Below are 26,574 nucleotides of genomic sequence, written 5' to 3' on the forward strand. Positions count from 1 at the left end.
TCTCTCTCTCAACTCTCTCTCTGTCTCTCTGCTTTGTCTCTCTCTCAAACCTCTCTCTGTCTCTCTGCTTTTTCAATCTCTCAAGCCTCTTTCTATATCTCTGCTTTGTCTCTCTCTCAACCCTTCTCTCTGTCTCTGCTTTGTCTCTCTCTCAACCCTCTCTCTCTCTCTGCTTTGTCTCTCTCTCACATCTCTCTCTATGTCTCTCTGCTTTGTCTCTCTCTCTCAACTCTCTCTCTGTCTCTACTTTGTCTCTTTCTCAACTCTCTCTCTCTGTCTCTCTGCTTTGTCTCTCTCTCAACTCTCTCTCTGTCTCTGTGCTTTGTCTCTATGTCAAAACTCTCTCCGTCTCTCTGTTTTGCCCCCCTCGAAACCCTCTCTCTGTCTCTGCTTTGTCTCTCTCTCTAAACTCTCTCTCTGTTTTATCTCTCTCTTAACCTCTATGGGCTAGGTGGGACGCTTGCGTCCCACCTACTCAACAGCCAGTTGAATCCTGTGGCGCGTTATTCAAATCCTTAGATATGCTATTACTTCAATTTTTCAAAAATATGACTATTTTACACCATTTTAAAGATAAGACTCTCGTTAATCTAACCACACTGTCCGATTTCAAAAGGCTTTACAACGAAAGCAAAACATTAGATTATGTCAGCAGAGTACCGAGCCAGAAATAATCAGACACCCATTTTTCAAGCTAGCATATAATGTCACATAAACCCAAACCACAGCTAAATGTAGCACTAACCTTTGATGAGCTTCATCAGATGACAACCCTAGGACATTATGTTATACAATAAATGCATGTTTTGTTCAATCAAGTTCATATTTATATCAAAAACCAGCTTTTTACATTAGCATGTGACTAGCATGTGACTAGCATTCCCACCGAACACTGCCGGTGAATTTACTAAACTACTCACGATAAACGTTCACAAAAAGCATAACAATTATTTTAAGAATTATAGATACAGAATTCCTCTATGCACTCGATATGTCCGATTTTAAAATAGCTTTTCGGTGAAAGCACATTTTGCAATATTCTCAGTAGATAGCCTGGCATCACAGGGTTAGCTATTTAGACACCCAGCAGGTTTAGCACTCACCAAAGTCAGATTTACTATAAGAAAAATGTTCTTACCTTTGTTGTCTTCGTCAGAATGCACTCCCAGGACTTCTACTTCAATAACAAATGTTGGTTTGGTCCAAAATAATCCATCGTTATATCCAAACAGCAGCGTTTTGTTCGTGCGTTCTAGACACTATCCTAAAGGCTAAATAAGGGTGACGAGCAGGGCGCAATTCGTGACAAAAGAATTCTAAATATTCCATTACTGTACTTCGAAGCATGTCAACCGCTGTTTAAAATCCATTTTTATGCCATTTTTCTCATAAAAAAGCGATAATATTCTGACCGGGAATCTGCGTTTAGATAAACAGACAAAGGAAAAGAAACCATTCGGTCGAAGCGGGCACGCGCCTAAGCCCATAGTACTCTGAGTGGCCACTTGCCAAAAGCGATAAAGTGTTTCAGCCAGAGCCTGCCTCGATATCGTTCAACGTTTTCCCGGGCTCTGAGACCCTATGGAAGACGTAGGAAGTGTCACGTTATTGCACAGATCCTGAGTCTTCAATAAAAAGAGCCAAGATGAAACACTACTTCTCAGACAGGCCACTTCCTGCTTGAAATCTTCTCAGGTTATAGGAGTTCTGTTATACTCACAGACACCATTCAAACAGTTTTAGAAACGTTAGGGTGTTTTCTATCCAAAGCCAATAATTATATGCATATTCTAGTTACTGGGCAGGAGTAGTAACCAGATTAAATCGGGTACGTTTTTATCCAGCCGTGCAAATACTGCCCCCTATCCCCAACAGGTTAACCATCTATCTGCCTCTGCTTTGTCTCAGTGCTTTGTCCCTCTCAACACTCCCTCTATCTCTCTGTGTTGTCTCTTTCTCAATCCTCTCTCTGTCTCTCTGCTTTGACTCTCTCTCAAACCTCTCTCTGTCTCTCTGCTTTGTCTACTCTCAAACCTCTCTCTGTATCTCTGCTTTTTCAATCTCTCAAGCCTCTCTCTGTCTCTCTGCTTTGTCTCTCACATCTCGCTCTATGTCTCTCTGCTTTGTCTCTCTCTCAACTCTCTCTCTGCTTTGTCTCTATCTCAACCCTCTCTCCATCTCTCTGTTTTGCCTCCCTCGAAACCCTCTCTCTGTCTCTACTTTGTCTCTCTCAACTCTCTCTCTGTCTCTCTGCTTTGTCTCTTTCTCAACCCTCTCTCTTTCTCTCTACTTTGTCTCTCTCAACACTCTATCCGTCTCTCTGCTTTGTCTCTCTCTCCACCCTCTCTCAACTCTCTCTCTGCTTTGTCTCTCTCTCAAACCTCTCTCTGTATCTCTGCTTTTTCAATCTCTCAAGGCTCTTTCTGTTTCTCTGCTTTGTCTCTCTCTCTCAACTCTCCGTCTCTCTGCTTTGTCTCTCTCACACATCTCTATGTCTCTCTGCTTTGTCTCTCTCTCAACTCTCTCTGCTTTGTCTCTATCTCAACCCTCTCTCCGTCTCTCTGTTTTGCCCCCCTCGAAACCCTCTCTCTGTCTCTGCTTTGTCTCTCTCTCAAACCTCTCTCTTTCTCTCTGCTTTGTCTCGCTCTCAACCTTCTCTTTCTCTCTGCTTTCTCTCTCTCAACCCTCTCTCTTACTCTCTACTTTGTCTCTCTCAACACTCTATCCGTCTCTCTGCTTTGTCTCTCTCCACCCTCTCTCTGTCTCTCTGCTTTGTCTCTCTCTCTCAACTCTCTCTCTGCTTTGTCTCTCTCTCGAACCCTCGCTCTGTCTCTCTGCTTTGTCTCTCTCTCAACCCTTCTCTCTGTTTCTTCTTTGTCTCTCTCTCTCAACCCTCTATCCGTCTCTCTGCCTTGTCTTTCTCTCAAACCTTCTCTCTGTTTCTGCTTTGACATGTAGGTGTAAAAACAAAAGAGAGACCTGCAGAGAGAACTGATTGGGATACTTTTAAACCAAGGGAAAGGGGATGTGATTGGGTAAGGGAAAAGGAGCAGGTGTGTCTTCAGATTAGCGACTGATTGATGACTGGTTAGGGAATGATTATTGCCACCTGTGAGTAGGGGAGAAGGAGAGAAATACACAGAGGATACCTGTATTAGTAACACTCCCACCCTTAAAAGAGCAACCCTATAAGGATTGCGACCCAAAGTATTTACAGAGTATTTACAACGAATACCAACAAGATCAACAATCTCTCTAAACCCTCACTCTGTCCCTCTGCTTTGTCTCTTTCTCTAAACCCTCTATCCGTCACTCTGCTTTGTCTCTCTCTCAACCCTCTGTCTCTCAACTTTCTCTCTCTCAAACCTCTCGCTGTCACTCTGCTTTGTCAATCTCTAAAGGCTCTTTCTGTTTCTCTGCTTTGTCTTTCTCTCTTAACCCTCTCTATGTCTCTGCTTTTTCAATCTCTCAAGCCTCTTTCTGTCTCTACTTTGTCTCTCTCTCAAACCTCTCTCTGTATCTCTGCTTTTTCAATCTCTCAACGCTCTTCCTGTTTCTCTGCTTTGTCTCTCTCCCTTAACGCTCTCTCTGTCTCTGCTTTTTCAATCTCTCAAGGCACTTTTGTTTCTCTGCTTTGTCTCTCTCTCTTAACCCTCTCTCTGTCTCTCTGCTTTTTCAATCTCTCAAGCCTCTTTCTGTCTCTGCTTTGTCTTTCTCGCAACCTTCTCTCCATTTCTGCTTTCTCTCTCAACTCTCTCTCCGTCTCTCTGCTTTGTCTCTCTCTCACATCTCTCTGCTTTGTCTCTCTCTCAACCCTCTCTCCGTCTCTCTGATTTGGCCCCTCGAAACCCTCTCTCTGTCTCTGCTTTGTCTCTCTCTCAACTCTCTCTCTGTCTCTCTGCTTTGTCTCTCTCTCAAACCTCTTTCTATCTCTCTGCTTTGTCTCTCTCAACCCTCTCTCTTTCTCTCTGCTTTGTCTCTCTCAACACTCTATCTGTCTCTCTGCTTTGACTCTCTCTCCACCCTCTCTCTTTCTCTCTGCTTTGTCTCTCTCTCAACCCTCTCTCTTACTCTACTTTGTCTCTCTCAACACTCTATCTGTCTCTCTGCTTTGTCTCTCTCTCCACCCTCTATCTGTCTCTTTGCCTTGTCTCTCTCTCAAACCTTTTCTCTGTTTCGGCTTTATCTCTCTCTCAACTCTCTCTCTCTGTCTCTCTGCTTTGTCTCTGCATCAACCCTCTCTCTGTCTCTCTGCTTTGTCAATCTCTCAACACTCTTTCTGTCTCTCTGCTTTTTCACTCTCTCAACATTCTCTCTGTTTCTCTGCGTTGTCTCTCCCTCAACCCTCTCTCTGTCTCTCTGCTTTGTCAATCTCTCAACACTCTTTCTGTCTCTCTGCTTTTTCACTCTCTCAACATTCTCTCTGTCTCTCTGCTTTGTCTCTCCCTCAACCCTCTCTCCGTCTCTCTGCTTTGTCTCTCTTTCAACCCTCTCTCTGTCTCTGCTTTCTCTCTCTTAAAACTCTCTCTGCCTCTCTGCTTTGTCTCTCTCTCAATTCTCTCTCTGCTTTATCTCTGCCTCAACCCACTCTCTGTCTCTCTGCTTTGTCTCTCTCAACCCTCTCTCTGTCTCTCTGCTTTGTCTCTCTCTCAACCCTCTCTCTGTCTCTTTGCTTTGTCTCTCCCTCAACCCTATCTCTGTCTCTCTGCTTTGTCTCTCTCTCTCTCAACCCTCTCTCTTACTCTACTTTGTCTCTCTCAACACTCTATCTGTCTCTTTGCCTTGTCTTTCTCTCAAACCTTTTCTCTGTTTCGGCTTTATCTCTCTCTCAACTCTCTCTCACTGTATCTCTGCTTTGTCTCTCTCAACCTTCTCTCTGTTTCTGCTTTGTCTCTGCCTCAACCCTGTCTGTCTCTTTGCTTCGTCTCTCCGTCAAACCTCTCTCTGTCTCTCTGCTTTGTCTCTGCATCAACCCTCTCTCTGTCTCTCTGCTTTGTCAATCTCTCAACACTCTTTCTGTCTCTCTGCTTTTTCACTCTCTCAACATTCTCTCTGTTTCTCTGCGTTGTCTCTCCCTCAACCCTCTCTCTGTCTCTCTGCTTTGTCTCTTTCTCAATCCTCTCTCCCTCTCTCTGCTTTGTCTTTCTCACAACCTTCTCTCCGTTTCTGCTTTATCTCTCTCTCAACCCTCTCTCTGTCTCTCTGCTTTGTCTCTCTCTCACATCTCGCTCTCTGTCTCTCTGCTTTGTCTCTCTCTCACATCTCGCTCTATGTCTCTCTGCTTTGTCTCTCTCTCAACTCTCTCTCTGCTTTGTCTCTATCTCAACCCTCTCTCCGTCTCTCTGTTTTGGCCCCTCGAAACCCTCTCTCTGTCTCTGCTTTGTCTCTCTCTCTCTCAACTCTCTCTCTGTCTCTCTGCTTTGTCTCTCTCTCAAACCTCTCTCTGTCTCTCTGCTTTTTCAATCTCTCAAGCCTCTTTCTATATCTCTGCTTTGTCTCTCTCTCAACCCTTCTCTCTGTCTCTGCTTTGTCTCTCTCTCAACCCTCTCTCTCTCTCTGCTTTGTCTCTCTCTCAAACCTCTCTCTGTCTCTCTGCTTTTTCAATCTCTCAAGCCTCTTTCTATATCTCTGCTTTGTCTCTCTCTCAACCCTTCTCTCTGTCTCTGCTTTGTCTCTCTCTCAACCCTCTCTCTCTCTCTGCTTTGTCTCTCTCTCACATCTCTCTCTATGTCTCTCTGCTTTGTCTCTCTCTCTCAACTCTCTCTCTGTCTCTACTTTGTCTCTTTCTCAACTCTCTCTCTCTGTCTCTCTGCTTTGTCTCTCTCTCAACTCTCTCTCTGTCTCTGTGCTTTGTCTCTATGTCAAAACTCTCTCCGTCTCTCTGTTTTGCCCCCCTCGAAACCCTCTCTCTGTCTCTGCTTTGTCTCTCTCTCTAAACTCTCTCTCTGTTTTATCTCTCTCTTAACCTCTATGGGACCGGCGGGACGAATTCGTCCCACCTACGTAACAGCCACTGCCAGCCTGTGGCGCGATTTTCAAAATCTTCAAAATCCTATTACTTCAATTTCTCAAACATATGACTATTTTACAGCCATTTAAAGATAAGACTCTCGTTAATCTAACCACACTGTCCGATTTCAAAAAGGCTTTACAACGAAAGCAAAACATTAGATTATGTCAGCAGAGTACCAAGCCAGAAATAATCAGACACCCATTTTTCAAGCCAGCATATAATGTCACCAAAACCCAGAAGACAGCTAAATGCAGCACTCACCTTTGATGATCTTCATCAGATGACAACCCTAGGACATTATGTTATACAATACATGCATGTTTTGTTCAATCAAGTTCATATTTATATCAAAAACCAGCTTTTTACATTAGCATGTGACGTTCAGAACTAGCATACCCCCCGCAAACTTACGGGGAATTCGCTAACATTTTACTAAATTACTCACGATAAACGTTCACAAAAAGCATAACAATTATTTTAAGAATTATAGATACAGACCTCCTCTATGCACTCGATATGTCCGATTTTAAAATAGCTTTTTGGTGAAAGCACATTTTGCAATATTCTAAGTACATAGCCCAGGCATCACGGGCTCGCTATTTAGACACCCGGCAAGTTTAGCACTCACCATAATCATATTTACTATTATAAAAATGTCATTACCTTTTGTTGTCTTCGTCAGAATGCACACCCAGGACGTCTACTTCAATAACAAATGTTGGTTTGGTCCAAAATAATCCATCGTTATATCCGAATAGCGGCGTTTTGTTCGTGCGTTCCAGACACTATCCGAAATAGTAAAGAAGTGTCGCGCGCTTGGCGCAATTCCTGACAATAAAATTCAAAGTATTCCATTGCCGTACGTCGAAGCATGTCAACCGCTGTTTAAAATCAATTTTTACGTCATTTTTCTCGTAGAAAAGCGCTAATATTCCGACAGGGAATCTCCTTTTCGGCAAACAGAGGAAAAAAATCCCAAAGGCGGGGCGGTCGGGGTCATGCGCATAAGCTAGTGTCTCTTGATGGGCCACTTGAGAAAGGCGATAATGTGTTTCAGCCTGGGGCTGGAATGACGACATTCTCTTTTTCCCGGGCTATGAGAGCCTATGGAAGACGTGGGAAGTGTCACGTTAGAGCAGAGATCCTTAGTAAATGATAGAGATGGCAAAGAAGTTCCAGAAATGGTCAGACAGGCCACTTCCTGTAAAGGAATCTCTCAGGTTTTGACCTGCCATTTGAGTTCTGTTATACTCACAGACACCATTCAAACAGTTTTAGAAAATTTAGGGTGTTTTCTATCCATATGTAATAAGTATATGCATATTCTAGTTACTGAGTAGGAGTGGTAACCAGATTAAATCGGGTATGTTTTTTATCCAGCCGTGTCAATGCTGCCCCCTAGCCCTAACAGGTTAACCATCTATCTGCCTCTGCTTTGTCTCAGTGCTTTGTCCCTCTCAACACTCCCTCTATCTCTCTGTGTTGTCTCTTTCTCAATCCTCTCTCTGTCTCTCTGCTTTGACTCTCTCTCAAACCTCTCTCTGTCTCTCTGCTTTGTCTACTCTCAAACCTCTCTCTGTATCTCTGCTTTTTCAATCTCTCAAGCCTCTCTCTGTCTCTCTGCTTTGTCTCTCACATCTCGCTCTATGTCTCTCTGCTTTGTCTCTCTCTCAACTCTCTCTCTGCTTTGTCTCTATCTCAACCCTCTCTCCATCTCTCTGTTTTGCCTCCCTCGAAACCCTCTCTCTGTCTCTACTTTGTCTCTCTCAACTCTCTCTCTTTCTCTCTGCTTTGTCTCGCTTTCTCAACCCCTCTCTCTTTCTCTCTACTTTGTCTCTCTCAACACTCTATCCGTCTCTCTGCTTTGTCTCTCTCCACCCTCTCTCTGTCTCTCTGCTTTGTCTCTCTCTCTCAACTCTCTCTCTGCTTTGTCTCTCTCTCGAACCCTCGCTCTGTCTCTCTGCTTTGTCTCTCTCTCAACCCTTCTCTCTGTTTCTTCTTTGTCTCTCTCTCTCAACCCTCTATCCGTCTCTCTGCCTTGTCTTTCTCTCAAACCTTCTCTCTGTTTCTGCTTTGACATGTAGGTGTAAAAACAAAAGAGAGACCTGCAGAGAGAACTGATTGGGATACTTTTAAACCAAGGGAAAGGGGATGTGATTGGGTAAGGGAAAAGGAGCAGGTGTGTCTTCAGATTAGCGACTGATTGATGACTGGTTAGGGAATGATTATTGCCACCTGTGAGTAGGGGAGAAGGAGAGAAATACACAGAGGATACCTGTATTAGTAACACTCCCACCCTTAAAAGAGCAACCCTATAAGGATTGCGACCCAAAGTATTTACAGAGTATTTACAACGAATACCAACAAGATCAACAATCTCTCTAAACCCTCACTCTGTCCCTCTGCTTTGTCTCTTTCTCTAAACCCTCTATCCGTCACTCTGCTTTGTCTCTCTCTCAACCCTCTGTCTCTCAACTTTCTCTCTCTCAAACCTCTCGCTGTCACTCTGCTTTGTCAATCTCTAAAGGGTCTTTCTGTTTCTCTGCTTTGTCTTTCTCTCTTAACCCTCTCTATGTCTCTGCTTTTTCAATCTCTCAAGCCTCTTTCTGTCTCTACTTTGTCTCTCTCTCAAACCTCTCTCTGTATCTCTGCTTTTTCAATCTCTCAACGCTCTTCCTGTTTCTCTGCTTTGTCTCTCTCCCTTAACGCTCTCTCTGTTTCTGCTTTTTCAATCTCTCAAGGCACTTTTTGTTTCTCTGCTTTGTCTCTCTCTCTTAACCCTCTCTCTGTCTCTCTGCTTTTTCAATCTCTCAAGCCTCTTTCTGTCTCTGCTTTGTCTTTCTCGCAACCTTCTCTCCATTTCTGCTTTCTCTCTCAACTCTCTCTCCGTCTCTCTGCTTTGTCTCTCTCTCACATCTCTCTGCTTTGTCTCTCTCTCAACCCTCTCTCCGTCTCTCTGATTTGGCCCCTCGAAACCCTCTCTCTGTCTCTGCTTTGTCTCTCTCTCAACTCTCTCTCTGTCTCTCTGCTTTGTCTCTCTCTCAAACCTCTTTCTATCTCTCTGCTTTGTCTCTCTCAACCCTCTCTCTTTCTCTCTGCTTTGTCTCTCTCAACACTCTATCTGTCTCTCTGCTTTGTCTCTCTCTCCACCCTCTATCTGTCTCTTTGCCTTGTCTCTCTCTCAAACCTTTTCTCTGTTTCGGCTTTATCTCTCTCTCAACTCTCTCTCTCTGTCTCTCTGCTTTGTCTCTGCATCAACCCTCTCTCTGTCTCTCTGCTTTGTCAATCTCTCAACACTCTTTCTGTCTCTCTGCTTTTTCACTCTCTCAACATTCTCTCTGTTTCTCTGCGTTGTCTCTCCCTCAACCCTCTCTCTGTCTCTCTGCTTTGTCAATCTCTCAACACTCTTTCTGTCTCTCTGCTTTTTCACTCTCTCAACATTCTCTCTGTCTCTCTGCTTTGTCTCTCCCTCAACCCTCTCTCCGTCTCTCTGCTTTGTCTCTCTTTCAACCCTCTCTCTGTCTCTGCTTTCTCTCTCTTAAAACTCTCTCTGCCTCTCTGCTTTGTCTCTCTCTCAATTCTCTCTCTGCTTTATCTCTGCCTCAACCCACTCTCTGTCTCTCTGCTTTGTCTCTCTCAACCCTCTCTCTGTCTCTCTGCTTTGTCTCTCTCTCAACCCTCTCTCTGTCTCTTTGCTTTGTCTCTCCCTCAACCCTATCTCTGTCTCTCTGCTTTGTCTCTCTCTCTCTCAACCCTCTCTCTTACTCTACTTTGTCTCTCTCAACACTCTATCTGTCTCTTTGCCTTGTCTTTCTCTCAAACCTTTTCTCTGTTTCGGCTTTATCTCTCTCTCAACTCTCTCTCACTGTATCTCTGCTTTGTCTCTCTCAACCTTCTCTCTGTTTCTGCTTTGTCTCGCTTTTAACTCTCTCTCAGTCTCTCTGCTTTGTCTCTGCCTCAACCCTGTCTGTCTCTTTGCTTCGTCTCTCCGTCAAACCTCTCTCTGTCTCTCTGCTTTGTCTCTGCATCAACCCTCTCTCTGTCTCTCTGCTTTGTCAATCTCTCAACACTCTTTCTGTCTCTCTGCTTTTTCACTCTCTCAACATTCTCTCTGTTTCTCTGCGTTGTCTCTCCCTCAACCCTCTCTCTGTCTCTCTGCTTTGTCTCTCTCTCAACCCTCTCTCCGTCTCTCTGCTTTGTCTCTCTTTCAACCCTCTCTCTGTCTCTGCTTTCTCTCTCTCTTAAAACTCTCTCTGCCTCTCTGCTTTGTCTCTCTCTCAGTTCTCTCTCTGCTTTATCTCTGCCTCAACCCACTCTCTGTCTCTTTGCTTTGTCTCTCTCAACCCTCTCTCTGTCTCTCTGCTTTGTCTCTCTCTCTCTCTCTCAACCCTCTCTCCGTCTCTCGGCTTTGTCTCTCTCTCTCAACCCTCTCTCTGTCTCTCTGCTTTGTCTCTCCCTCAACCTGTGAGTAGGGGAGAAGGAGAGAAATACACAGAGGATACTTGTATTAGTAACACTCCCACCCTTAACCTCTATGGGCTAGGTGGGACGCTAGCGTGCCACCCGTGGTGCACTCCATCAACAGCAGGTGCATTTCAAGAGCGGCAAATTTGAATCCAAATAAATGTCAAAATTCAAATTTTTCAAACATACAACTATTTTACACCCTTTGAAAGATAAACATCTCCTTAATCTAACCACGTTTTACGATTTCAAAAAGGTTTTACGGCGAAAGCATAAATTTAGAGTATGTTAGGACAGTACATTTACAAGAGTTGTGTGTAATGTTTTGTCAATTCAAAGACAGGGTCACCAAAACCATAAAACCAGCTAAAATGATGCACTAACCTTTTACAATCTCCATCAGATGACACTCCTAGGACATTATGTTAGACAATGCATGCATTTTTAGTTCTATCAAGTTCATATTTATATCCAAAAACAGCGTTTTACTATGGCATTGATGTTGAGGAAATCGTTTCCCTCCAATAACCGGCAGTCAAGTCAGCGTCACAAATTAAATAATTAAAATTAGAAAACATTGGTAAAATATTATATTGTCATTTAAATAATTATAGATTTACATCTCTTGAACGCAATCAACTTGCCAGATTTTAAAATAACCTTACTGGGAAATCACACTTTGCAATAATCTGAGCACTGCGCCCAGAAAATACGGCGTTGCGATACAGACTAGACGTCATGTTGGTGAGATCTAAAATCGAAAATACTATGTAAATAATCCATTACCTTTGATTCTCTTCATCAGATGTCACTTCCAGGTATCATAGGTCCATAACGAATGTAGTTTTGTTCAAAAAAGCTCATCATTTATGTCCAAAATCTCTGTCTTGTTAGCACATGATCTAAGCCAGCCGGACTTCTCGTCATGAACGAGGGAAAAAATATATTTACGTTCGTTCAAACATGTCAAACGTTGTATAGCATAAATCATTAGGGCCTTTTTAACCAGAACATGAATAATATTCAAGGTGGACGAATGCATACTCTTTTATAACGTATTGGAACGAGGGTACCCAACATGAACTCGCGCCAGGTGTCTAATGGGCCATCATCGTTCCATGGCTCTTGTTCGGTCAGATCTCCCTCCAGAAGACTCAAAACACTTTGTAAAGGCTGGTGACATCTAGTGGAAGCAATAGGAAGTGCCAAAATATTCCTCAGCCCCTGTGTTTTTCAATGGAATAGGTTTAAAGGTAATACAACACATCAGGTATCCACTTCCTGTCAGAAAATGTCTCAGGGTTTTGCCTGCCAAATGAGTTCTGTTATACTCACAGACACCATTCAAACAGTTTTAGAAAATTTAGGGTGTTTTCTATCCATATGTAATAAGTATATGCATATTCTAGTTACTGGGTAGGAGTGGTAACCAGATTAAATCGGGTATGTTTTTTTATCCAGCCGTGTCAATACTGCCCCCTAGCCCTAACAGGTTAAAAGAGCAACCCTATAAAGATTGCGACCCAAAGTATTTACAGAGTATTTACAACGAATACCAACAAGATCAACAATCTCTCTAAACCCTCTCTCTGTCTCTCTGCTTTGTCTCTCTGTTTTGTCCCTCTCTAAACCCTCTCTCCGACTCTGCTTTGTCTCTCTCTCAACACTCTATGCGTCTCTCTGCTTTGTCTCTCTATCACCACTCTATCCGTCTCAATGCTTTGTCTCTCTCGCAACCCTCTCTCTGTCTCTCTGCTTTGTCTGTCGCAACTCTCGCTCTGTCTCTCAACTTTCTCTCTCTCAAACCTCTCGCAGTCTGTCTGCTTTGTCAATCTCTAGCCTCTTTCTGTCTCTCTGCTTTGTCTCTCTCTCAACCCTGTCTCCGTCTCTCTGTTTTGCCCCCCTCGAAACCCTCTCTCTGTCTCTGCTTTGTCTCTCTCTCTCAACTCTCTCTCTGTCTCTCTGCTTTGTCTCTCTCTCTCAACTCTCTCTCTGTCTCTCTGCTTTGTCTCTATCTCAACCCTCTCTCTTTCTCTCTGCTTTGTCTCTCTCTCCACCCTCTCTCCGTCTCTCTGCCTTGTCTCTCTCTCAAACCTTCTCTCTGTTTCGCTTTGTCTCTCTCTCAACCTGCTCTCTGCCTCTCTGCTTTGTCTTTCTGCTTTGTCTCTCTCTCAACCCTATCACTGTCTCTCTGCTTTGGCTCTCTCACAACTCTCTCTCTCTGTCTCTCTACTTTGTCTCTCTCTCAACTTTCTCTCTGTTTCTGCTTTGTCTCTCTCTCTTAACCCTCTCTCTGTCTCTCTGCTTTGTCTCTCCATCTCTGTTTTGTCCCTCTCTAAACCCTCTCTCTCTCTCTGCTTTGTCTCTCTCTCTCTCTCAACCCTCTCTCTGTCTCTCTCTCAACCCGCTCTCTGTCTCTCTCTCAACCTGCTCTCTGTCTCTCTCTCAACCCTCTCTCTGTCTCTCTCTCAACCCTCTGTCTGTCTCTCTGCTTTCTCTCTCTCAACCCTCTCTGTCTCTCTGCTTTGTCTCTCTCACATCACTCTCTCTGTCTCTCTCTCAACCCTCCCTCTGGCTCTCTGCTTTGTCTCTCTTTCTCAACCCTCTCTGTCTCTGCTTTGTCTCTCTGCTTTGACAATCTCTCAAACCTCACTCTGTCTCTCTGCTTCTCTGCTTTGCCTCTCTGCTTTTTCTCTCTCTCAACCCTCTATCTGTCTCTCTGCCTTGTCTCTCTCTCAAACCTTCTCTCTTTTTATGCTTTGTCTCTCTCTCTCAACCCTCTCTCTGTCTCTTTTCTTTCTCTCTCTCTCAACCCTCTCTCTGCCTCTCTGCTTTGTCTCTCTGCTTTGTCTTTCTGCTTTGGCTCTCTCTCAACCCTCTTACTGTCTCTCTGCTTTCTCTCTCTCAACATTCTATCCGTCTCTCTTTTTGTCTCTCTCTCCACCCTCTCTCTTACTCTCTGCTTTGTCTATCTCTCAACACTGTCTCTCTGCTTTGTCTCTCCCTCAACCCTCTCTCTGTCTCTCTGCTTTGTCTCTCTCTCTGTCTCTCTACTTTGTCTCTCTCTCAACTTTCTCTCTGTTTCTGCTTTGTCTCTCTCTCTTAACCCTCTCTTTGTCTCTCTGCTTTGTCTCTCAGTCTCTGTTTTGTCCCTCTCTAAACCTTCTCTCTGTCTCTCTGCTTTGTCTCTGTCTCTCTCTCTCTCTCAACCCTCTCTCTGTCTCTCTGCTTTGTCTCTCTCTCTCAACCCTCTCTCTGTCTCTCTGCTTTGTCTCTCTCTCTTAACCCTCTCTCTGTCTTTAATCTTTGTCTCTCTCTCAACCCTCTCTCCATCTCTCTCTCAACCCTCTCTCTGTCTCTCTCTCAACCCTCTCTGCTGTGTCTCTCTCAACCCTCTCTCTGCTTCTCTGCTTTGTCTCTCTCTCAAACCTCTCACTGTCTCTCTGCTTTGTCAATCTCTCAACCCTCTCTCTGTCTCTCTCTCAACCCTCTCTCTGTCTCTCTGCTTTGTCTCTCTTTCTCAACCCTCTCTGTCTCTGCTGTGTCTCTCTCAACCCTCTCTCTGCTTCTCTGCTTTGTCTCTCTCTCAACCCTCTCTCTGTCTCTCTGCTTTGTCTCTCTTTCTCAACCCTCTCTGTCTCTGCTTTGTCTCTCTCTCAAACCTCTCACTGTCTCTCTGCTTTGCCTCTCTGCTATGTCTCACTCTCAACCCTCTCAGTGTCTCTCTGCTTTGTCTTTCTCTCAACCCTCTGTCATTCTCTCTGCTTTGTCTCTCTGCTTTGACAATCTCTCAACCCTCCTCTGTCTCTCTTCTTTGTCTCTCTCTCAACCCTCTGTCATTCTCTCTGCTTTGTTTCTCCCTCAACCCCTCTCTCGCTCTCTCTGTATCAAACCTCTATCTGGCTCTCTGCTTTGTCTCTCTCTCAGCCCTCTCTCTGTCTCTGCTTTGTCTCTCTCTCAACCCTCTCTCTGTCTCTCTGCTTTGTCTCTCTCTCTCAACCCTCTCTCTGTCTCTCTGCTTTGTCTCTCTCTCTCAACCCTCTCTCTGTCTCTCTGCTTTGTCTCTCTCTCAGCCCTCTCTCTGTCTCTGCTTTGTCTCTCTCTCAACCCTCTCTCTGTCTCTCTGCTTTGTCTCTCTCTCTCAACCCTCTCTCTGTCTCTCTGCTTTGTCTCTCTCTCTCAACCCTCTCTCTGTCTCTCTGCTTTGTCTCTCTCTCTCAACCCTCTCTCTGTCTCTCTGCTTTGTCTCTCTCTTAACCTCTCTGGGCCAGTGGAATCGCGTGGCGCGAAATACAAATACCTCAAAAATGCTATATCTTCAATTTCTCAAACATATGACTATTTTACACCATTTTAAAGACAAGACTCTCGTTAATCTAACCACATTGTTCGATTTCAAAAAGGCTTTGCAGCGAATGCAAAACATTAGATTATGTCAGGAGAGTACCCTGCCAAAAATAATCACACAGCCATTTTCAAAGCAAGCATATATGCCACAAAAACCAAAACCACAGCTAAATGCAGCACTAACCTTTGATGATCTTCATCAGATGACACTCCTAGGACATTATGTTATATAATACATGCATGTTTTGTTCTATCAAGTTCATATTTATATCAATAACCAGCTTTTTACAATTGCATGTGATGTTCAGAACTAGCATACCCACCGAAAACTTCCGGTGAATTTACTAAATTACTCATGAAAAACGTTGACAAAATACATAACAATTATTTTAAGAATTATAGATACAGAACTCCTCTATGCAAACGCTATGTCAGATTTTAAAATAGCTTTTCGGCGAAAGCACATTTTGCAATATTCTGAGTACATAGCTCGGCCATCACAGGCTAGCTAATTTGACACCTACCAAGTTTGGGGCTCACTAAACTCAGAATTACTATTAGAAAAATTTGATTACTTTTGCTGTTCTTCGTCAGAATGCACTCCCAGGACTTCTACTTCAACAACAAATGTTGTTTTGGTTCCAAATAATCCATAGTTATATCCAAATACCTCCGTTTTATTCGTGCATTCAGGTCACTATCCGAAGGGTCTCTTAAAACTCTCTCTGCCTCTCTGCTTTGACTCACTGCTTTGTCTGTCTCTCAACCCTCTCTGTCTTTGCTTTGTCACTCTATCAACCTCGCTCTGACTCTCTGCTTTGTCTCTCTCTCAATTCTCTCTCTTTCTCTCTGCTTTGTCTCTGCCTCAACCCACTCTGTCTCTCTGCTTTGTCTCTCTCTCAACCCTGTCTCTGTCTCTCTGCTTTGTCTCTCTCTCTCAACCCTATCTCTGTCTCTCTGCTTTGTCTCTCTCTCAACCCTCTCTCTGTCTCTCTGCTTTGTCTCTCTCTAAATTCTCTCTCTTTCTCTCTGCTTTGTCTCTCTCTCTCAACCCTCTCTCTGTCTCTCAGCTTTGTCTCTCCCTCAACCCTATCTCTGTCTCTCTGCTTTGTCTCTCTCTCGCAACCCTCTCTCTGTCTCTCTGCTTTGTCTCTCTCTCTCTCAACCCTCTCTGTCTCTGTTTTGTCTCTCTCTCAACCCTCTCTCTGTCTCTCTGCTTTGTTAATCTCTCAACCCTCTCCCTGTCTATCTCATTTGTCTCTGTCTTAACTATCTCTCTGCCTCTCTGCTTTGTCTCTCTCTCAACCCTCTCACTGCCTCTCTGCTTTGTCCCTCTCTAAACCATCTCTCTGTCTCTCTGCTTTGTCTCTCTTTCAACCCTCTCTCTTTCTCTCTGCTTTGTCTCTCTCTCAACTCTCTCTCTGTCTCTATGCTTTGTCTATCTCTCTCAACCCTCTCTCTGTCTCTCTGCTTTGTTAATCTCTCAACCCTCTCTCTGTCTCTGATTTGTCTCTGTCTTAACACTCTCTCTGTCTCTCTGCTTTGTCTCTCTCTCAACCCTCTCTGTCTCTGCTTTGTCTCTCTCTCAACCCTCTCTCTGTCTCTCTGATTTGTCTCTCTCTCAACCCTCTAACTGTCTCTGTGCTTTGTTTCTCTCTCAACCATCTCTCTGTCTCTCTGCTTTCTCTCTCTCTCTCAACCCTTTCTTTCTCCGCTTTGTCTCCCTCTCAACCCTCTCTCTGTCTCTCTGCTTTGTCAATCTCTCAACACTATTTCTGTCTCTCTGCTTTCTCTCTCTCTCAACCTTCTCTCTGTTTATGGTTTGTCTCTGTCTCTCAACTCTTTCTCTTTCTCTCTGCATTGTCTCTCTCTCAACCCTTTCTTTCTCTGTGCTTTGTCTCTCTTTCAACCCTCTCTCTGTCTCTCTGCTTTGTCAATCTCTCAACCCGTTCTCTGCCTCTCTGCTTTTTCTCTCCTCTCCTTTCTCTCTCTCCTCTTTCCCTCCTACCATCTAATTACAGTGCTCCCTTGCTCTCTTCTCCATCCTCCTTTAATTTGATCTGCCCCTCCCTCCCTCCCTCCATTTGTCCATCTCTCTGACAGAGTCCTGATGGTGACATGGATGACAGCAGTACTCTTGACCTGAGTGTGAGCCGGGGGCAGCTGGGGGTCTGGAGGGGAGTGGCACGGTGCTGACCCCCCTACAGCCCATGTCCACCCAGCGCCAGGCCCTGCTCAACAGCAGCCGCTGCTACCAGATGAGCGAGGCCGAATGCTGGGACCTGCCCGTGGACTACACCAAGATCAAGCGCATCACCGACGATGATCACAAAGAGGTATGGGGAAGGACCGCAGCATTACGGGTATTGTATTCATCATTTTTGGGGGTATTCAAATCTATTGAACAGAGTGGTGCTGCATTTTATTTCAATGTTCTCTTACAGTGGAGACACAATTCAAAGATGGTTTATACAGAACATATTTTACTCCCAGTGAGCGTTCAATATTCCCGATTGAGCCATAGACAGAACACAGGTAATCATAGCCGCGGGAAGTAGGGGTGCTGAGGGTGCTGCAGCACCCCTGAAAAATCTGAATAATTGTTTGTTTTTCTTCACTAAAGTAGTGCACTGGGCCTTTTCTAGTATTAACGGATTGATATAGACGTCTGTAGCTCAGGCAACAACAAAAATATCAGCACCTATGCTTTGGCAAAAGCTAGTTGTATAATTAGGAACAGAATTCTGCAGGATTCAATTGTTGGAATTATAAGAGTTGTTGCCTTGTCCCTTTCTTGGGATGTCATTCTAATGGAATCCAGAAAGAACAAAACCCTGTCCTCAAACATTTACAGTAAAAGGTGGAAAGTTATGAGCAAGGACACAAAACATCCATATCAAGATAAATATTTTTCTTGATCAAGTAACATTTAAACATCCCCTTTTTGTGCAGTATTAATTTAACATCCTTACAAACCACTTAATGTACATTATTGTATTGTACATAGGCTGGTCGTCTAGGTTTGTAGACGTTCCATCACCATGAAGAAAAACAACGCAAGATTAAGTACATTCAGACATCAAGTGGTTTGTGATGATGTGGATCAGCTGGTAGAGCATGGTGCTTCCAACGCTATGGTTGTTGGTTTGACTCCCACGGGGGACCAGTAGGATAATGTATGCACTCACTACTGTAACTTGCTCTGGATAAGAGTGTCTACTAGAATGTGAAAGGAATGAATAGACCATTTCAGTTTTCACATAGAAATGAGTTACATTTGCAAAGTATTTCAAGAAACTGGAAAACATATACAAAGCAAGTATTTTTATATTCCACAAGTTTTATTAGATTAACTGTTTTGTATAGATACTTATCAGACTCAAGATACAAATGCTGGTAAAACATTCAAATACATTTAATTTTGTTTATATATTTCACGGAAGTAGTGCACTGGGCCTTTGCTAGTCCTGTATGAGCGGACCGATATAGACGTCTTCAGCGCAGGGAAAACATTTTCTGCAAAAACATCGCAGCACCCCCACACCCAAACTACTTCCCACGGCTATGCAGGTAATGGTGATTTGATTTGGCTCACCCAGGGGAAAGGGAGGGTGAGTGTATCTAGTATCCACTGATAGTCTTTCAGTGACATCTACTGGATGCTGCTGGTACTGCATTGACTTAATGGGTGAATCTCAATTGTTTAATGACGGGTAGATCCTATTTACACCTTGTACTCTGAATCTCTGATATTACACAAAGCAAACCAAGCAGTACATTTATACATTTGCAGTGTCTGATTAAAAAGCTTGAAGTTGAGGGGTTTAATCGTAAGAGTTATTGGGTTTGCTAATCGAGCATGGATTAAACATTTCCAGTATTTTGTATTTGTATTTATTATGGATCCCGATTAGCAGCTACTCTTCCTGTGGTCCGGCAAACCGAAGGAAGTTTATACAAGTGGAGCATGAGTACACAGATTAAGTAGACAGGGTTTCTTTGTGAGAATTGCTTTATACATATAAGTAATAGGATCTGCTGAGTAATTTAAAAAAATTGGGATGTGAGATGTGCATATGAACTATAATCATGTAATGAAACAAATCATCTAGGATGTACATTATGAATCTATGGTCTCCATTGTGACATGATGTAGTCTTCTTTTCTTTCATCCCTCCACCAGGAGGAGGACCTGGACCCGTTCCAGGACCTTCTAGATGAGCATCACTACGGAGGGGACGTGACCATGCCCAGCCCAAAACACAAGTACGCCCCCTGCAAGGAGGGCAAGGAGGAGCTCATCACGTAAGGCCAAAACAAGCTTATTTTCTCATCACCTTGTTACTACTTTACAGCCTTTATACCTTTACCTAGTGACCATTTTCCTCATCTAATGTCATCACTGTGTGTAATCTAATGTCATCACTGTGTGTAATCTAATGTTATCATTGTGTGTAATCTAATGTCATCACTGTGTGTAATCTAATGTCATCACTGTGTGTAATCTAATGTCATCACTGTGTGTAATCTAATGTCATCACTGTGTGTAATCTAATGTCATCATTGTGTGTAATCTAATGTCATTACTGTGTGTAATCTAATGTCATCACTGTGTGTAATCTAATGTCATCACTGTGTGTAATCTAATGTCATCACTGTGTGTAATCTAATGTCATCACTGTGTGTAATCTAATGTTATCATGATGTGTAATCTAATATCATCACTGTGTGTAATCTAATGTCATCACTGTGTGTAATCTAATGTCATCACTGTGTGTAATCTAATATCATCACTGTGTGTAATCTAATGTCATCACTGTGTGTAATCTAATGTCATCACTGTGTGTAATCTAATATCATCACTGTGTGTAATCTAATGTCATCACTGTGTGTAATCTAATGTCATCATTATGTGTAATCTAATGTCATCATTCTGTGTGATCTAATGTCATCACAGTGTGTAATCTAATGTCATCATTGTGTGTAATCTAATGTCATCATTGTGTGTAATCTAAATCAGGGGCGCAACTTTGGTTTTAGAAGTGAGGGGATATAATAATAATGATTATATTCTTCATCCAGTCGGATAAACACTCCAAATAGCTTACCTGACCACATGGTCCTAAAGCACACCGTTGCCTCGTTTTGTATCACATTCCATTGATAAAACTGGGGGGGACAAAAATGCAATTTCAGAATGTGAGGGGGACATGTCCCCCCAGTGAAAGTTGCGCAACTGAATCTAATGTTATCATTGTGTTATCTACTGTCATCCTTGCGTGTTTGTGTGTTCTCTAGTCTCTCCAGCTACCAGCTAGCTGACAAAAGCATCTGCAGTATGATGATGACCAATGCGCAAGACCTCAAGTAAGCAGAACCTTATTTCTTTGATGTCTCTGATATACAGTAGACCCTTGTGAGTTTTTATTTTAGTCTCTAGATTCACAGCAGACAAATACCCTGATAGACCAATTGCCTGATAGTGTCGATGCTGTCAGCTTGGTTTTACCCTGTCCCCTGTAGTCACGCTCCTTTTCCCCTCTCTGTCCCAGGTGTCCCACTCCAGGATGTGACGGGTCTGGACACATCACTGGGAACTACGCCTCGCACAGGAGGTAGCTTGCACCCCATCATAATGACAAAAAGACACGCAGTATGTTCAGCAGCCCCCAACACAACAGATTGCAGTGCAGGGCGAGGCTAGTATATACATATACAATATCGTTCAAAAATGTGGGGTCACTTAGAAATATCCTTATTTTTTAAAGAAAAGCACATTTTTTGTCCATTAAAATAACATAAAATTGATCAGAAATAGAGTGTAGACATTATTAATGTTGTAAATAACTATTGTAGCTGGAAACTGCTATTTTTTTAAGGAATATCTACATAGGCGTACAGAGGCCCATTATCAGCAACCATCACTTCTGTGTTCCAATGGCACATTGTGTTAGCTAATCCAAGTTTATCATTTTAAAAGGCTAATTGATCATTAGAAAACCCTTTTGCAATTTTGTTAGCACAGCTGACAACTGATGTCCTAATTAAAGAAGCAATAAAACTGGCCTTCTTTAGACTAGTTGAGTATCTGGAGCATCAGCATTTGTGGGTTCGATTACAGGCTGAAAATGGCCAGAATCAAAAATCTTTCTTATGAAACTCGTCAGTCTATTCTTGTTCGGAGAAATGAAGGCTATTCGATGCGAGAAATTGCCAAGAAACTGAAGATCTCATACAATGCTGTATACTACTCCCTTCACAGAACAGAGCAAACTGGCTCTAACCAGATTAGAAAGAGGAGTGGGAGACCCAGGTACACAACTGAGTAAGAGGACAAGTACATTAGGGTGTCTAGTCTGAGAACTCCAGTCTCAATGTCAACAGTGAAGAGGCGACTCCGGGGATGCTGGCCTTCTAGGCAAAGTTCCTCTGTCCGGTGTCTGTGTTCTTTTGCCCATCTTAATCTTTTCTTTTTATTGGCCAGTCTGAGATATGGCTTTTTCTTTTCAACTCTGCCTAGATGGCCAGCATCCCGGAGTCGCCTCTTCACTGTTGACATTGAGACTGGTGTTTTGCGGGTACTATTTAATGAAGCTGCCTGTTGAGGACTTGTGAGGCGTCTGTTTCTCAAACTAGACACTAATGTCCTTGTCCTCTTGCTCAGTTGTGCACTGGGACCTCCCACTCCTCTTTCGATTCTGGTTAGAGCCAGTTTGCGCTGTTCTGTGAAGGTAGTACACAGCGTTTTACACCCATGTTGACTCCAATGCGTCCCACAGTTTGGATGGTGGACCATTCTTGATGCCCACAGGAAACTGTTGAGCGTGAAAAACTCAGCAGCGTTGCAGTTCTTGACACACTCAAACCGGTGCACCTGGCACCTACTACCATACCCCGTTCAAAGGCACTTAAATCTTTTGTCTTGCCCATCCACGCATTGAATGGCGCACATACACAGTCCATGTCTTAAGGCTTTAAACATCCTTCTTTAACCGGTCTCCTCCCCTTCATCTACACGGGTTGAAGAGGATTTCAGAGGTGACATCAATAAGGGATCATAGCTTTCACCTGGTCAGTCTGCTACAATTCCTAATGTTTTGTACACTCAGTGTACAGTATATGACATATTTTGTATACCTGACAGCTGGATCGGTATGTGGATTGTTTAGACTGATCTGTTTTCAGTTCCACTAAGCTCTGACAGTAATTTATAACCGTCTATAAATGTCTTTGTATAGACCCTTTTCCGTACACGACACACTGACGTTATGCATAGATGCACGCAACTCTTGTCGGCAGTAAAAAAGCCATCGCCATCAACATAGCCTAGATTACATTTTTTATTACTTCTAATAAAATGGGGTTCTCATACGCTTACAATTAGGTTTTGATTCTTGCTTTAACAGTCGCTTACATTGCATTTGGTTGTGATCTTTGCAAAATAACTATTTTGGATGCAGCAGTTGTTAGCTAGAATGTTAACGCTCATCGATATAGGCTGTAGCAAAAGCTAGCCAAAGAGCCATTTTACTGGTTGAAGTGTTAAGTATAATGCAGTTGACTTGTGATGATGACACAAACATTATATTAAGCAGGGCATTCATACAAGCCTTAAAATACAATTACAATCCAAAAGGAGTGTGAAATTCAGTCATAAGCAACATGTAAACAGAGGCTTTTTTTTGCTGGCGGTCTATGAGAACTCCCCCTTCAAATCAAATTTGATTGGTCATGTACACATATTTAGCAATGTTATTGTGGGTGTAGAAAAATGCTTGTGTTTCTAGCTCCAACAGTGCAGTAATATCTAACAATTCACAACAATACACACAAATCTAAAAGTAAAAGAACGTCATTAAGAAACATAAATATGAGGATGAGCAATGTCGGAATGACATTGACTAAAATACAGTAGAATAGCACCAACTTGCAGGCATCGCCCTCTTGTCACAGAAAGGGGGTCTATAGGCTACATGGTTTGTCTTGAAATCATCTGAAACTGACTTTACAGATTCTGAGAAGTGATGAACTCCACATGCACTGACGTTGTAATCATACTCTTAAGATGGTAGTGAACTGCACAAGACCTTTCCCCTCTAGTCTGTCAGGCTGTCCACGGGCCAAGAAGAGCGGGATCAAGATACTGCACAGCAAGGAGGACAAGGACGACCAGGAGCCAATCAGGTGTGCCTTTGGAACGGATGGATAGTGTATCGTATCCTGTTAATTTGTCATATTCTCGAAGCCATAGTCCTGTATTTCACCTCATATTTCCCTACAGCCAGGGTGGTACACGTAGTGAGTACAGTACAGTAAGGTTATCTTTCAGATACTTCTGGCATTTGGTAAAGTATTGCCATAAAATTAAGTGAATATGACCTTGCCGCGAATCATCTACAGTTCACTCTGTGTCCTTTCAGCAATCACCTCCCAATCTCTGCAAAACTGTTGCTGTTGCTGCCACCTCTATCCCTGCGAGGTTCACTGGATCTACAGTATCATCATCATTTAACATTGCAATCATAATTAACACTGATCTCCCCACTGCCGGGGTGGAGCGGTCCCCAGACACGCTGTGCTCATTGTAAAATCAGCCCAAATGTCACTCTGAAGGACATACCAATGTAAAACCACGGGTAAATGTTATAACCTGGCGGGTGGTTTTTATTAGAGTAGCTAATATTTTTCTAGTAATTTCACTGTGAATCACAGTTAGCAGGTGCAGGTGTGCTGCAGGTGAGGTGAGCGAGGTTGTGACCCCTCCTTTCCCCAGGTGTCCCGTCCCAGGCTGCGACGGACAGGGTCATGTGACGGGGAAGTACGCGTCCCACCGCAGCGCGTCAGGCTGCCCCCTGGCGGCCAAACGGCAGAAGGACGGCTACGTTAACGGCTCCCAGTTTGCCTGGAAGTCCGGGAAGACAGATGGCATGTCGTGCCCAACCCCGGGCTGCGATGGTTCGGGACATGTCAGTGGGAGCTTCCTGACACATCGGAGGTGGGTGGGGCTCTGCACGGCTGTGATGTACACAAGCAACTGTGTATGAATGTAACCAAGTACCAGATCAAGAATGTAAATGATGTGCTTGAGACCAGGGTTGGAGTCATGTCATGTGATTTTATTCACCAGTCTCTCCGGCTGTCCCCGTGCCACCTCAGCCATGAAGAAAGCCAGAATGACTGGAGTTGAAATGTTGACAATCAAGCAACGGGCAAGCAAAGGTAAGCTAACGCTCTAATACCAGTAGGAACCCTTGACTAGGACACTAGCTGGTTTACTCAACAAATATTCAAGCTTAATCAAATCTTAAAATCTATTTCATGTTTCCTTTATTTTAGGAATAGAAAAAGACGAGGAAATCAAACAGCTGGATGAAGAAATCAAAGATCTAAACGAATCGAACAATCAAGTGGAATCAGACATGATTAAACTTAGGACACAAGTAAGATTCATTCATTATTCATTTGAGATGCATTCATTATTATTCAGGATTTATTATAGGGTAGTAAGTAATGCTGAGTTTGGGCAAATTTTGAAACAGGTTGCTGGATTAAAGTTTAGAAGTTGATGTTTCAACCCCCCAAGTAACTGCGATACGAAAATGGCATGCATATTAGGAAGTGCCTCAGTGTCAGTCAAAACTCTCTTGTCAAACTGAATATCACAGTGCTTTATCTAAATTCAATGTATTTTTCCCCTTTCCCAGATCACCACTATGGAGACAAACCTGAAGTCCATAGAGGACGAGAACAAAGTGATTGAGCAGCAGAATGACTCCCTACTGCACGAGCTAGCCAACCTCAGCCACTCTCTCATCAACAGCTTAGCTAATATCCAGCTTCCACATATGGTACGTACCAACACAACCTGGCACAACCTGGCACAACCTGGCCTATAACAGTTACTGTCAGACAAGCACTGTATCAACTGATGAGCTAAGCTCCATTTACATTTTCTGGATAAGCACTTTGTGACATCTGAGCTGGATAAGCACTTTGTGACATCTGAGCTGGATAAGCACTTTGTGACATCTGAGCTGGATAAGCACTTTGTGACATCTGAGCTGGATAAGCACTTTGTGACATCTGAGCTGGACAAGCACTTTGTGACATCTGAGCTGGACAAGCACTTTGTGACATCTGAGCTGGATAAGTACTTTGTGACATCTGAGCTGGATAAGCACTTTGTGACATCTGAGCTGGACAAGAACTTTGTGACATCTGAGCTGGACAAGCACTTTGTGACATCTGAGCTGGACAAGCACTTTGTGACATCTGAGCTGGATAAGCACTTTGTGACATCTGAGCTTGATAAGCACTTTGTGACATCTGAGCTGGATAAGCACTTTGTGACATCTGAGCTGGATAAGCACTTTGTGACATCTGCTGATGTAAAAGGGGCTTTATAGACTCATTTGATTTCATTTCATTTTGTAGACACTCTTATCCAGAGCGACAGTTAGAGCATTCATCTTAAGATAGCTAGGTGGGATAACCACATAATCACAGTCATAGTAAGTATACTTCTCGTCAATAAAGTAGCTATCAGCAAAGTCAGAGCTAGTAAGGTGGGGGGGATGCCATAGAAAAAAAAGAAAAGGGTTACGGGGGAATAGGATGTGGGGTTAGGAAATAAAGAGATAGTAGATGGTACACTTGAGAGCATGCCAATTTCATGTTCCATAATTGGATGTGTGTTGAAACCATTGAGCTATAAAAGAACGGTTGAAACCCACAGCCATTTGTATTTGATTAGTCAATGTAACCGAGTTAAAACAAGACATGGTCATATCATGATATCGGCTTATTCCACTCATTCAAATTGGATATGTTTATTTCCATAGTGATTGTTTGCTGATGCCTGAAATGGAACACTTGAAACATATGAAAATATACATCTAATGTAGTGCTGTTAAAATCATTGCAAAGAGTAACTGACATAAAGGCAGACTCCAATGACATAGTTGGGTTTCCTCATCTGCTTCTTTCTGTTTGTCACTTGTTTTCTCAGCTGTTCATGGGCTTCTGTGCTACAACACTTCCCTTACAGACTAGTAATTACTAATGCCCCACCCCCCCTGTATTATCCAGTAACACCTCTTGTGTATGAAGACGAACAGGGCTGATTGGATACTGCCTGATCTAAAAGGCACCAAAGTTGCTTATTAACAACTGAAATCCCTCCCTCTGAATATGGCTCCCTGTTCGCCACCCATTCCCGCGAGGGGATCACATTTTATTAGGGTTACAACGCATTTTGCTAGTGTGGAGCCATATCTGTTTGTGCCTTAGCTAACTGATATAGTCATTGTTATGATATGACAACAACTATTAGCAAGACAGCACAAAATGATCTGCGACCAGGCTAGAATGTTGCTCCTTTTTGTACAGCAGGCTAATAGAATTCTATCTCTATTCTCCACACCTCTTCCTGTAGAAACCGATGTCACAGAAAGAGGCCCCAGTTAAACATAGCTGCTGTTTACAGATGCCCCACAGAGTAAGAGATTCCATTTCATAGTGTAATTATTATCCTTTAATTCTGTACTATCATCACCTTCTTCCCTTTAGTGTTCCTCCTATACTCGTGAACACTGTGTACACATCACAATTATCCATACATGTTGCTGCGTTACACTATGATTCAAGTGTCCCATGACATAAGGCAGTGGTCATGTTGGAGTAACACAACAAGCCATATTTAAACAGTATTATAACCCAGTTATAGGACCAAGTTTGTTCAGTCTGCTATT

General features: G+C 43.2%; 1 pseudogene; it reads left to right on the forward strand.

The window, feature by feature from the left end:
* Positions 1-26,574, forward strand: part of LOC106608144 (myelin transcription factor 1-like protein) — a 286,795-nt pseudogene that overhangs the window by 201,509 nt on the left and 58,712 nt on the right.

Source organism: Salmo salar, chromosome ssa06 (assembly GCF_905237065.1).
Source record: "Salmo salar chromosome ssa06, Ssal_v3.1, whole genome shotgun sequence".
In the NCBI taxonomy this organism is placed as follows: domain Eukaryota; kingdom Metazoa; phylum Chordata; class Actinopteri; order Salmoniformes; family Salmonidae; genus Salmo; species Salmo salar.